Consider the following 12,248-nt stretch of genomic DNA (forward strand, 5'->3'; position numbering starts at 1 on the left):
GAGCCAAACCAGTTTGACGAGATTCCTCTTTTTAAAAAATATTTTCTTCCTCTTTAGAGAAAGGAGGCATGCCTTATTGCCAACAGGTAGGACTAGAAGTCCAGGCTACCCAGTTGGCCTCCAGTGATACTCAGCGGGGGAGGGGGAGTGACTTCTCTTTAGTGCTGGACGGAGTTTGGGAGTTCATGATCCCCACTAAACCTGGGCTGATATCACCCCTAGTGTCCTGTCATTATTCTAGTCTCTGGGTCCCTAGCCTGTCTGCTGTTTTTCTCTTTTCCTTTCAGAATCTTATCATGATTTTTTAATATATAAATAAATTATATATTTTTATATATGTAATTTTTAGCTGTATTTAATAGAATGCATAGAAGATATGTCTACTCCATCCTTATAGATGTGGAAATATTAGAAACTATGTGATGATAATGAAAGTATAACATGCCGAAACCGGTTTGGCTCAGTGGATAGAGCGTCGGCCTGCGGACTGAGGGGTCCCAGGTTCGATTCCGGTGAAGGGCATGTACCTGGGTTGCGGGCACATCCCCAATCGGGGATGTGCAGGAGGCGGCTGATCGATGTTTCTCTCTCATCGATGTTTCTGACTATCTCTCTCCCTTCCTCTCTGTAAAAAATCAATAAAATGTATTAAAAAAAGAAAGAAAGTATAACATATCAGAATTCATGAGATGCAGCTAAAGTAGTATTTTGTTGAGAAATATGTAACTCTAAAAACATACATTAGAAGATAAAATGATCTATCATTGATTATCTAAACCTCTCCCTTAGAAAACTAGAAAAAGAAAAGCAAATTAAACTCAAAGTAACTAGAAGAAAGAAATAATAAAAATAAGAGCACAATAAATGGAGGAGAGAACAGAAGAATGAAAAAATCCATTGAGACTAACACCTCTTTCTTTATGAGATCAATACAATTGAACCTCTAGCTAAACTGATTAAGAAAAAAAAAGAGAAGTAAATTTTCAATGCAATCAGTTCTGATATACTTGTTTTGAATTGTGAATTCTTTCCATTATGATGGATATACTAAGGAACACTGTGAGGGCAATGGATTTTCATGTTTACTGGTGTGGTTCTGTCCTCAAGAAACACTAGGGGAATGCAGAAAACTGCCCCCCACTGAAGCACGCCACCTACGAAGACACAGCACACACACACACACACACACACACACACACACACGTGCACATCTCAAACTCCTGCCAGCTACCTCATTTCACCCCCTGTGTGAAGAGCCACACCCACCCACATCTGGTGTGGAGACTGTCCAATTTTAGATCATCTTTATCCCGTCATAATAACGCACATGCTGCAGCCCTTGTGATACCCTCTTCTACATTTAAGCATCAGGTGTTTTTTCAAGGTAAAGTGCCATATTTGTTGTGGTGTTTATGTATTTTTTAACCATTTCACATGTGTTAGGACTGCTATTGTTTTTAATAGATTCCTCTTTTTTTATCATTTTTAAATGTTGTAGTACCCTTATCTACATTTTCCCCAGAAGCCTTGTCGTTTTTACTATGTAATTTTGCACAGACAGTGATTTTAAGATTATATATGTCATATTATAGCAAAACTGACTATACTTTATTGGATAAAGTAAATTTAATGTTCATAATAGTACAACCAGATATTATGTGCCTCCTGATATGTTGGCATATAGGATCTAATCCTCAGGGTAAAGAAAAACAGAGAAGAGCAAAAAAATTTAAATGACACTGAGGGGAAACTAATAAATGCAGACTATTAAAGTCAACCCAATAATTGGCTTGGTCTGATTGAATTCTATTTTGAAGAAAACAATTATAAAATACACTTTTGGTAGCACTGGGGCAATGTTCTAGAGACAGGGTATTACATGATATTATGGAGTTATTATTTTTAAAAGTAATAATACTATTGCTATTAAATCACAAAATGCCGTTAATTGGGAGACATAAAAGCTTAAATATTTGGAAGTGAAATGACCTGCTGTCTATAATTCCTTTAAAATATTCCTTTAAAATATATACACACACATATATAAATACATGTATATGGAAATGCATATGAAAATATAAGAAAGCAAATATGGCAAAATGTTATGGATGTACATTGTACTTGTTTTCACTTTCTGTATGTTTGACATTTTTCATATTTTATTTTTATAATTTTATGAAGTTGACATGGAAGAGGAATTGAAATAGATTTCACCTGCTCTTATTTACAGAAAATCCATGACTTCTGGGGTCCCTCTAGATCTCAGGGTCAAGTTATCCTGCCTACACCAAGTGGACAGAGCCCACCCTCTCATTGCCCTTGTGTCTTCAATTATACACAGCGCTCAGCTCAGGCAGCCTGTGCCCAGCTTCGGGATTCCTTGCATTCCTCCAGGACATAAGACTCCCATTGTATTCCCTTGTTTGGCCCCCAAAGGGAAATGTAGCATACCTTTCTCTCTCTTACTTTTTTTTTCTTTGAAAAAGGGATCCAATCAGAATAAAATCTGAAGAAGACTTTGGAGTTCTGCTGAAGAGACAGTGTTCTAAAACTTGGGACTTAGGGGGAAAGTCCTGTATGCCTTACACCAAGACTTCAGCACAGAGGAGCAGCCCAAGGGGGCGGCAGGGCCTAGAGAGTGACTGTAGAAGTGTATGTCCGGGGCTGCTTTCATGCAAAACTGGGCACAGCTAGGCTCTCTCTCCCAACTCCTTGTGAGCTCCTCGGAGCTGCTGAATCGGAGCCAGGCCTGAAGGAAGCAGAAACCTGAGCACACTGGTCATGGGAGACAGCTCATGTGCATGCTGGTGCAAGGCACACAGAAGTCTCAGAGATGAGGGGCGTAGCGAAAGGGACCCGGGAGGAGTTAGGTATATTGAGGAGTGATTGTAGGACATTTCTGGTGTGTTTTTTTCTCCTTTAATTTTTCACTGGGAGAGGTGATTAACTGTTATGCATCCAAAAATAGTTTAAGCTAAACATAGCATAGCTGGCAGAGGTTGTTATAAAATAGAACTTGGGTGTGGAAATGCTGCCTCTTAACTGTAATCCTTCCTCTGGGTAATACGATGTCAATGCTATGAACTCAAACCAAGGTCATCCTTGAGAATCAAGTGCGAGGTCTCATCTCTTTAATTAAGGGGGAAAGTTTATTCTCATGGGTATGCAAACTGGCTAAAATTAGAGTGATCTTTTCTTTAGTAACCATCATCTTTGTAAAGAGGGGAAGAGACCACTGTTAAGATTTAGTGCAGATTCTCAATTTTATGGACAAGGACTATAGAAGTGATTGACCCAAACTCACATTTAGTTGGTGGTAGAGTAAGGCGGTTTGGTGCTTTTCCTACTATAGCACATGGTTTCTCTCAATTTAGAATCCCCCCCGCCCCCACTGGATTTTGATTAAACATCAACACAGATGGAATAGGATCAAAACTCAGAAATTTTTCATTGGCCTAATCGAAATCCTGTAAAACTTTGATTAGGTTCTTCGAGATGGAGAGAAAAGTATAGTTGGCAGATTGTAGGGACACAGAAGAATAATCAGAGCCTCTAGTTCAAGGCAGGTGTTGCCCTGTAAGCAGTCTAATATCGGGGCATGCTCAGAGATGATTCCAGATGTGCCATGTAAAGATGTGTGGGTACCTGTGAGGAGGTGGGGAACCAGTATTTCCTAGCTGTATGCATCATGGAATGACACAAGCAACCAATACGAAACAGGCAATATGGCTCTGGACCCACACTAGGTACAAGTAGAAGAAATCCATTACTGCCTTCAGCCTTACTCCAGTCCATCCTGCATATTTTTTCCTCAGTAGAAATTCCTTGGACAACTCTATTTGTTTGTTTACTTACTTTTAATTTAAAAAAAAAAGCTTTTATTTTTAAATAATTTCAGGCATGCAGAAAATGTTGCAAAAATATTGTGAAGTATTCCCATATACCCTTTACCCAGATTCCCAGCACGATAACATTTTACCAAGTTGATTTTATCATTCTCTCTCTTGGAATTATTTGAAAGTACATTGACATTAATATAATTCCTCTTTATACCTAAATTCCTCAAGGAGTATTTCAAGAAACAAGGACAGACATTCTTTCACATAACTACAGTCCAGTTATCAAAACCAGGAAATTACCATTCATTCAGCTGTTATCTAATCCATAGACATTCACATTTCATCAATTGTCTCAGTAATGTGCTTTGTAAGAAAAAAATATATATATTTCTCTGGTGTGGAATTTGATCTAGGTTCACATTATGCATTTAGTTGTCATGTCTCTATAGTTTCCTTTATATTCCTCAGTCTTTTTCATGACTCAGACATTACTGGACAGTTAATTTCTAGAATTTCTTTCAGTTTTGGTTTATCTGATGTTTCTTCATCATTGTGTTCAGGATATACTTTTTGGGAAGAAATACCACAGAAATAATGATGTGTTTTTCTCAGTGCATTATTTCAAAAGGCAAATGATATCTGTTACCTATTACAGGTTATATTAACTTTGATACTCTGGTAAGGTGGTGTCTGTAAAGTAACTTTTTTTCCCCATTAGTAATTAATAAGAGTCTTGTGGGAGATACTTCCAGACAATATAAAATTCCCGTTTCTTATCAAACATTCACCCATTGATTTTAGCATCCTGGTGATTCTTGCCTAAAACAATTATTACTATGGTTGTTGCCAAATTATTTTCTAAGTCCATCATTCCTTCCGTATTTATTTCCATTATTTCTTCTGTATCCATTAATTACCATTATACTTATAGGGAAGCGATTTCTCTTCTTTTTCATTTAATTATTTCTGTATTTATGAAGTGTGGACCCATGGATTCTTAACTGTATTCTGTGGGTTATAATCTGTACTGTCAATATTTATTTTGAGACTCAAAGTGTCCTAGATGGAGTCTCCTCAAACTGGCTCCTTATTCATATTCTTTTAGATCATCTCTACTTTCTGGCCCAGCAAGATGTTCCAGGTTCATCTAGTACTTTCCCAGCTCCACTCCTGAAATCTTTCCTTTCTTCAAAGAACCCCGATTCCTTTCCATGGGGAATGGTATTTAGATTCCACAATCTGGGCACTAAGTTTGCTTATTTGTACTGGGGTGCCCTGAATAACACTTTTACACGCCTAGCTTTCAGCATTTCACTTCTATGAGACTTGCGGGGCCTTTCTGCTAGAGGAGATGAGGGTCCGCTTTTCCCATCCCAGGCCAGTCCTGGTGCTGCCTCCTGTCTTCCAGGAAGAAACTCCCACCTGCTTGTTCTCATTTTCATAGTAACATCCCTTCTCCTGGTGGCTACACATTTGGATGCAAAGTCCTCTGAGTCTTTCTGTCCAACCAATCTCTACAGCAACCTTGTATTTTGAGCCCAAAACTAAGAAATTGCAACACATGGCCTTCTAAGCTTAAATAGACTTGTGGGGAGAATGAATGGAACCAGCTATTTGAAATCAGGAAGTCTGGGAATTTTAGCCATCAACAAGTACAAATCCCTCACTCTTCTTTGAATGGGGGCATAGATGTGAAGAAACAAAATGGCAAATATGGTTAGAACTCAACTCTCCCAAACGTTGCTCCTGTGCCTGTGGCCTGTTGCCTGGTCTGTTTCCCAACCACTTTGCCGAGAAGGTTCAGGGAAGGTCTTTGCCTCTTATGCCTATTGAATTCCTGGCAGTAAAACTCGTAAGTTCTTCTCTCCTGTTTATCCTGGGTATCTCAGGACTCAGTGAGGCCCCTGTCGAAGCATTTACTCTCTGTACAAATTTCCAAATGCTCTAAATATCAGGCCTCCAAAAGAAGACCAAATGCAGTGAATGATGGAGGGCCTGAAAGGTAACTAACGAACATACATGTTTCATGTCTGAAAGTTTTCTTTGGCCAAGTCTGGTATTTTTATTGTCTTAAAGTTGTGCTTTGCTGTTATGATATTGGAAAAGACATGTCTTTGTTTAAAAATGTGTGTCTGTTGATGCCAGGTGTATATCCGGAAACGTCTTCCTGCAGTGATAGTAGTTTGCATTAATCTCAGAAACCGTGGCCTTTTCTAATGCAGGGGAAGCAGAAGCACAGAGCTTGATTTCATTTTAATCTTAGCAAGTTATGCACCTTGTGCCCCGTGTACATGGCTGCCTGTAGCCCATGTGGTCACTTTGCACAAATTAGAAAAAGGTGCCTAGAAGGTCTCACACTCCCAAGTAATCAGTTGGTCACTTTCATGCACAATTCATTCGCCAGAATTAGTCATATGACTTCACCCACCACAAAGTGGACAGGAAGTAGAGTCCTACCATTTGCCCAGAATGGGGGGAGAACAGGAACTATGTTGCAACAAAACTGATGGTAACTAAATGCCTCACTATTGCTTGTATCTTATCAATCTGCAATATTTTACCTTATCAGTGGTAGGTAAAATAGTAGTGCTTCTTATAACATGTGGCCTCTTAGCTTTTTTAGGGGAGTAGGAGGCCATTAACAAGATTTCTTTTTAGCCCCACCTACACAAATGGGTAATAATCAAAGTCTTCGGTCATAAAAACACTCAGAGCCAATAAATGAATCCCGAAGCTCCCAGGAAGTCTTTGCGGGAGCCTCCGTGCCAAGGCTCTGCTGTTGGCATGTGCATAGGAGGAACTGTGTCCTTGGACATCACTGTTGTTGAACCTTCTCTCTTTGTACTGCATTCTTCTCCCCATTAGTGCTGCTGCTGCAACCCCTAGGCTCAAGGTCTGTCTTGCCTGTCTGAGTTCTGGTGACCTTGTGGCTCTTACCATGACTACAGCTTTTTCTGGGATCCTTGTTGTCTTGTCATGTCCCCTACAGTCAATGAGCCACTTGGGCCAAGTCTTGGGTCTGGGTCCAGTTGACCCTCCTCTCATTCTGAGCCCCGATACTACTCTGAGGCAAGCTAGTGCAGGTATTTGGACCCAATTCTGGTTGCCACCTGGCTGGACTTTCCCATCCCATGAATGCACAATCTTGACTGCACAACCTGTTTTGCTCTCGCTGCAAGTACCCTCACTAGCCAGCAAAGCATCCTTTTCCAGCACCCCACGATGATGCTGAGAAGGCTGTGTTTCCCCCATCCCAGACTGTTAATGAGCTTCTCCTAAGGGAGGGTCCAAATGAGAGAAAGGCTGTCCCTCTTGCCCCGTGAAGCTTTAAACGCTGTGCGGGGCTTTGCACCTGCTCCACAAAAACAACAATATTCTCCCTACAGACCCACCACAGACATCCTGCCCTTCCTTGCACTCCAGCCACACTAAGCTTCCTGCACCACCTGCTCTTCAATGTACCAGGTTCTCTCATGCCTCAGGTCCTTACACAGGTCTTTTGTTTAGAGTGTAGGCTGCATCTTGCTTAGTCCAGCCGATTCTTCAATATCAGGCCAAAGGCTGCCACCCCCCTGACACTTTCCCTGATTTCTTCAGCCTGACCCACCCTCTGTTCCGCTAAGACCCCGCTACAGTTCAGCCAAGCCAATCTAATCATTGTATCACATTACAGTTGTCTGTCCCTTCACAGTGAGCTCCTGGGAGGCAGGCGCCATGCCCTTGCGTTTCTGTCTATCTTGTCTGGAGCACAAAGCCAGGCATATTATAAAGCTCCATAAATGTCAAATGGATATAGGTCTTTGCTCTTGGTGAAGAGCATGGAAATCCGTTACCAGGCTGCAAACTGGAAGGTTCCCGTAGGGCCTTCTTACCAGAAGTGGGGGGTGATGATGCATGCATTTCAGCTTTCTCAAGTGGAGTGTGGAGTGGGGAGTGGGGAGGGACCAGCAATGATGCCAGGGAGGAAAGATGGACTTCTCTCAGGCTCCAGTATGCTGAGGAAGAGCAGAACTGAGGCCAGAAACACAAAAGCCTCAGCCTAGAGAAGACACCTGAGTGGCCACTCTGCAGCCATGTCCTCACTGTTGAGCACCAGAACTGTATTCCCAGCTGCCCACTGGGAATCTCCTGGACACCTCGGGTTTGGGATGCCCAAAGCTAGATCCTTCCTCATCATCCTCTCCACCTCCCAGACTTCCTTCTCAGTAAGGGTCCCACCACATACCCAACTGTCTGAGCCAGGAATCTGGGTACCATTCATGATGCCTCTTATGTCCTCAACTTTCCACATCTGACTCACCACCAAGACCTATGAATTTTTACCTGAACACCTTTGGATTCTGCTTACTAAATGCCTCTTACTTCCATCTCCTTATCTCCATTCCGTTGTCTTAATTCAAGCCACCAACCTCTTCCAGACTTTAACTGACCCTTCTGCCTTTAGTCCCTGCACTATGCTGTGAGATACTTCCCTCCATTTTTTGAAGTACTTTGGAGGCTACTTATTTTCAACAGAATAAAATGTTATCTCTTTCAGTTGCAAGTGGCAAAAAGTCCTGATGCAAAGCATGAAACCAGTGGTCTTCAGAGCGGTAGACATATATCTAGAGTGTGTGCAAGGTGACCAGCTGGAGTACACAAAGAAAATATTGGAACTTCCTATCCTTTTCTAAAAGTAAGAAATCAAAGTTTACTAATATTTAATGTGAACATGGACACTGGTGAATTCACTCAGTACTTATAGTAATAATATTTACTTTAGCCACATAGTAACAATCACATATTTTATAGATATAAGAGCCCAAGGGAAGAGGTAAATGTAAATTGGGGAAGAGTTGACAAATGCAGTTAGTTTATGTGTGCCTGGTTAAGTGAATTCAAAGATCATACTATCTGGGGGTTTTTTTGGAGGGCTGAGCAGGATGGTGAAGATAATGAGGTAATTTTTACCATACATCTTTTTATTTAAGCATAATTTCTAAAACTGAAATGCACCAGAGATGAGTTTTGCTTCTATAAAAATTCTGTAACTAATGGAATCAAACAGAATATAATCTTCTGTGTTTGGCTTTTTTCCTTTTGCTTACCATAATATTTTTCAGATTCATGTATAATGTTGTGATTTGATGTACACTTACCTTCCTGAGAAGCTGACACTTTGCTTTCCAAAGTGTACTATCTTATACTCCCACCAGTGTTTTATGAGAGTTCAGGTTGCTCCATGTCCTCATCAACATTTGAAGTTTTTAGACATTTTTATTTTAGTCGTTTTAGTGGGATATTCCATGAGGGTTTACATTTGTGTTTCCCTGATGACTAATTATGTTAATCACCTTTTCATATGTTTCGTATCCATTTGTACATCTGCTTTTGCCCTTTAAAATTTTTTTATTGACTTGTGTTATTAATTTCTAGGAGTTCTTTATGTAGTATACCTAAAAGTACTATACGAGATACATTTATTACAGCTACATTCTTTTAGTCTGTGACTTGACTTTTCATTCGGTTAGTAGTGTCATTGGAGATCACCAATGTGACATCATGGTTTCCACCAAGTGGTGTGTGAAGCAGTGGGGTCATCCAAGCCTACATTGGAATCCCAACTCTGCCACGTGCTCATAATGGGCAAGCTATTTGTTATGGTCGGTGAGCCCCACTTTCCTCATCCGTAAAATAAGGGAGATGAGATCCCTTTATTTTATAGAATTGCAAAATTTAAATCAAATAATACATTGAAAGCTCCTATCACATGTAGGTGTTACCTTATAGATTCTCTATTCCCTTTTCTTTAAATCTCTTTCTTTCTGTTAAGGTGCCCCCGCCCACCCCCCCCCCCTTTCATGCTTCATTTGCCAGCTCATAGACATGTCTCATACCCAGAACAAGGGTACCCACAGGATCTCAGTTCCAGACCAAGTTTTCCGATTTCAACATGTCCCCAGCTGGGTGGCTATGTGATGCTATATACAATATTTTCTTGTACTGTAAACAGCAGTGCACCACACCCAGGATGTCCTGGAACAGGAAGAATTGATGTTTTATGCAAGAAGCAGGATTTAAGGTGGTGAAAGCATATTGCCCTGGCCTGAGTAATGTAATCTGTGAGAGACAAGCTGTGTCTGGGCAGAGGGAGAGGGACTAAAAGCAGGAAGACAGCCCTGGCTGGTGTGACTCAGTTGGCTGAGCATCGTCCTGTGCACTGGAAGGTCCTGGGTTTGATTCCAAGTCAGGGCACATACCTAGGTTGCAGGTTCAATCTCTGGTCAGGGTGGATACAGGAGACAACAAATAGGTGTCTCTCTTTCACACTGATCTTTCCCTCTTTCTCTCCCTTCCTTCCTCTCTAGGTCAACAAGGGGGAAAAAAGAAGGAAGGGGAATGGAAGGGGAATGGGGACTGGTAAAAGGACAGAGACAAGGATGAGAATGGGAATCGAGAAAGGGAATGTGGAGCTGAGCTGCCTTCCTCCTGACAGGCCCTGTAGAGCCTGCATGTGCCGCACAGAGACAGAGCACAGCACCTGCCCTGTGCAGAGTGAACAGCAGATCAGGCTTCCAGCTGCTGGCGGCTTCCCTGGAACCTGTCAGTCTACCAGACCATTAACATGCATAGAGAACTCAGAAAGGCAACCTGCAGACTAAGTGGGTGCCTTTTACTTCTCCCAGGGTCCTTTTTACTTCACTCCCAATATTCATATTCTGTCCTGCTCCTCACCTTCACCCAGTCTCCTGTAGTTAGCTGTGCTCCTGACCTTGGTGTTCATTAACTGATTTTGGTTTCCATGGCTTGTCTGTAATGCTTGCTAAGAAGGCTTAAAGCCATCCCTCCCTTAGCTCCTGGCAGTAACCGCATCCCAGCTTTAGCACCTGCTCTCTTAGAATGGAGTTTGATCATCAGTCTGGATACTAAACTAAGTATTTCTTTCTGTTGTACTTGATTATATCTCCTCTATCCTTCCATGATTTGGAAATGTCCTTTTTCTTTTAATAACTTTTTATTTTCCAATTACAGTTGGCAAACAATATTATATTATTTTCAGGTGTACACCCCCGAGATTAGAGATTACGTAATTTACTGAGTGATCATCTTGATAAATCTCGTACCCACCTGACACCATACATAACTATTAGAATATTATTGTCTATATTTCCTATGCTGTATTTTATATCTGCATGACTATTCCATAACTACCAATTTGTACTTCTTAATCCCTTCACCTTTTCCACCCCTCCCCCCAATCCCCTTCCATCTGGCAACGATCAAAATGTATCTATGAATTTTTTTTTTGTTCTGCTTGTTCATTTATTTTATTTTTAGATTCAGTTGTTGAAAGGTAAGTATGTATTGCCATTTTATCATTCATATATTTTATTTTCTTTTCCTTCTTTTTTTTAAATCTTTATGAAGATCCTTTAACTGGTTTGGTGGCAATGAACTCTTTTAGCTTTTACTTGTCTGGGAAGCTCTTAACCTGTCCTTCCCTTCTAAATGAAAGCTTTTCTGGGTAGAGTAATCTTCGTTGTAGGTCCTTGCTTTACATCACTTTGAATATTTCTTACCAATCTCTCTGGCCTGCAAAGTTTCTTTTCATAAATCAACTAAGTATTATGGGAGCGCCCTTGTAGGTAACTGTTTTTCTCTTGCTGTCTTTAAGATTATCTCTTTGTCCTTAACCTTTTGCATATTAATTATGATGTGTTGTGGTGAGTGCCTCTTTGGGACTCTGTTCTTCCTGGACTTGTATGTCTGTTTCCTTCACTAGGTTTAGGAAGTTTCCTTTTTTTCCCCCACATAGGTTTCCATTTCTTTATTCTTTCTCTTCTCCTTCTGGCACCCTTATGATGCGAATGTTGGTCACTTGTTATCCCAGAGGCTCCTTACCCTATCCTCATTTTTTGGGATTCTTTTTTCTTTTTGCTGTTCTGTTTGGGTGTTTTCTGCTTCTTTAGCTTCAAAATATCTGATTTGATCCTCTGCTACATCTACTCCACTGATAATTCCCTGTAATGTATTCTTCATTTTAGTTCATGTATTCTGTATTTCTGACTGGTTCATTTTTATGTTTTATAGTTCCATTTTTATATTTCCTATCTTTTTCTTGAAGTTCTCACTAAATTCATCTACTCTTTCCATAAGTTCATTGAGAATCCTTATAACCAGTGTTTTGAACTCTGCATTTAATAGATTACTTGTCTATTTTCTTTAGTTATTTTTCTGGAGTTTTGTTCTATTGTTTCATTTGGACAAGTTTATTGGTCTCCTCATTCTGGCAGCTTTCCTGTGTTTCTTTCTATGTATTAGATAAAGCTACTACATCTTCAAGACTTGGTAAAGTGGCCTAATGTAGTAGGTGTCCTGTAGGGTCCTGTGGCACAACCTTCCTGTTTACCTGAGCTGGCCACTCCATAA

The sequence above is a fragment of the Myotis davidii genome, unplaced genomic scaffold, assembly GCF_000327345.1.
Source record: "Myotis davidii unplaced genomic scaffold, ASM32734v1 scaffold197, whole genome shotgun sequence".
Classification (NCBI taxonomy): Eukaryota; Metazoa; Chordata; class Mammalia; order Chiroptera; family Vespertilionidae; genus Myotis; species Myotis davidii.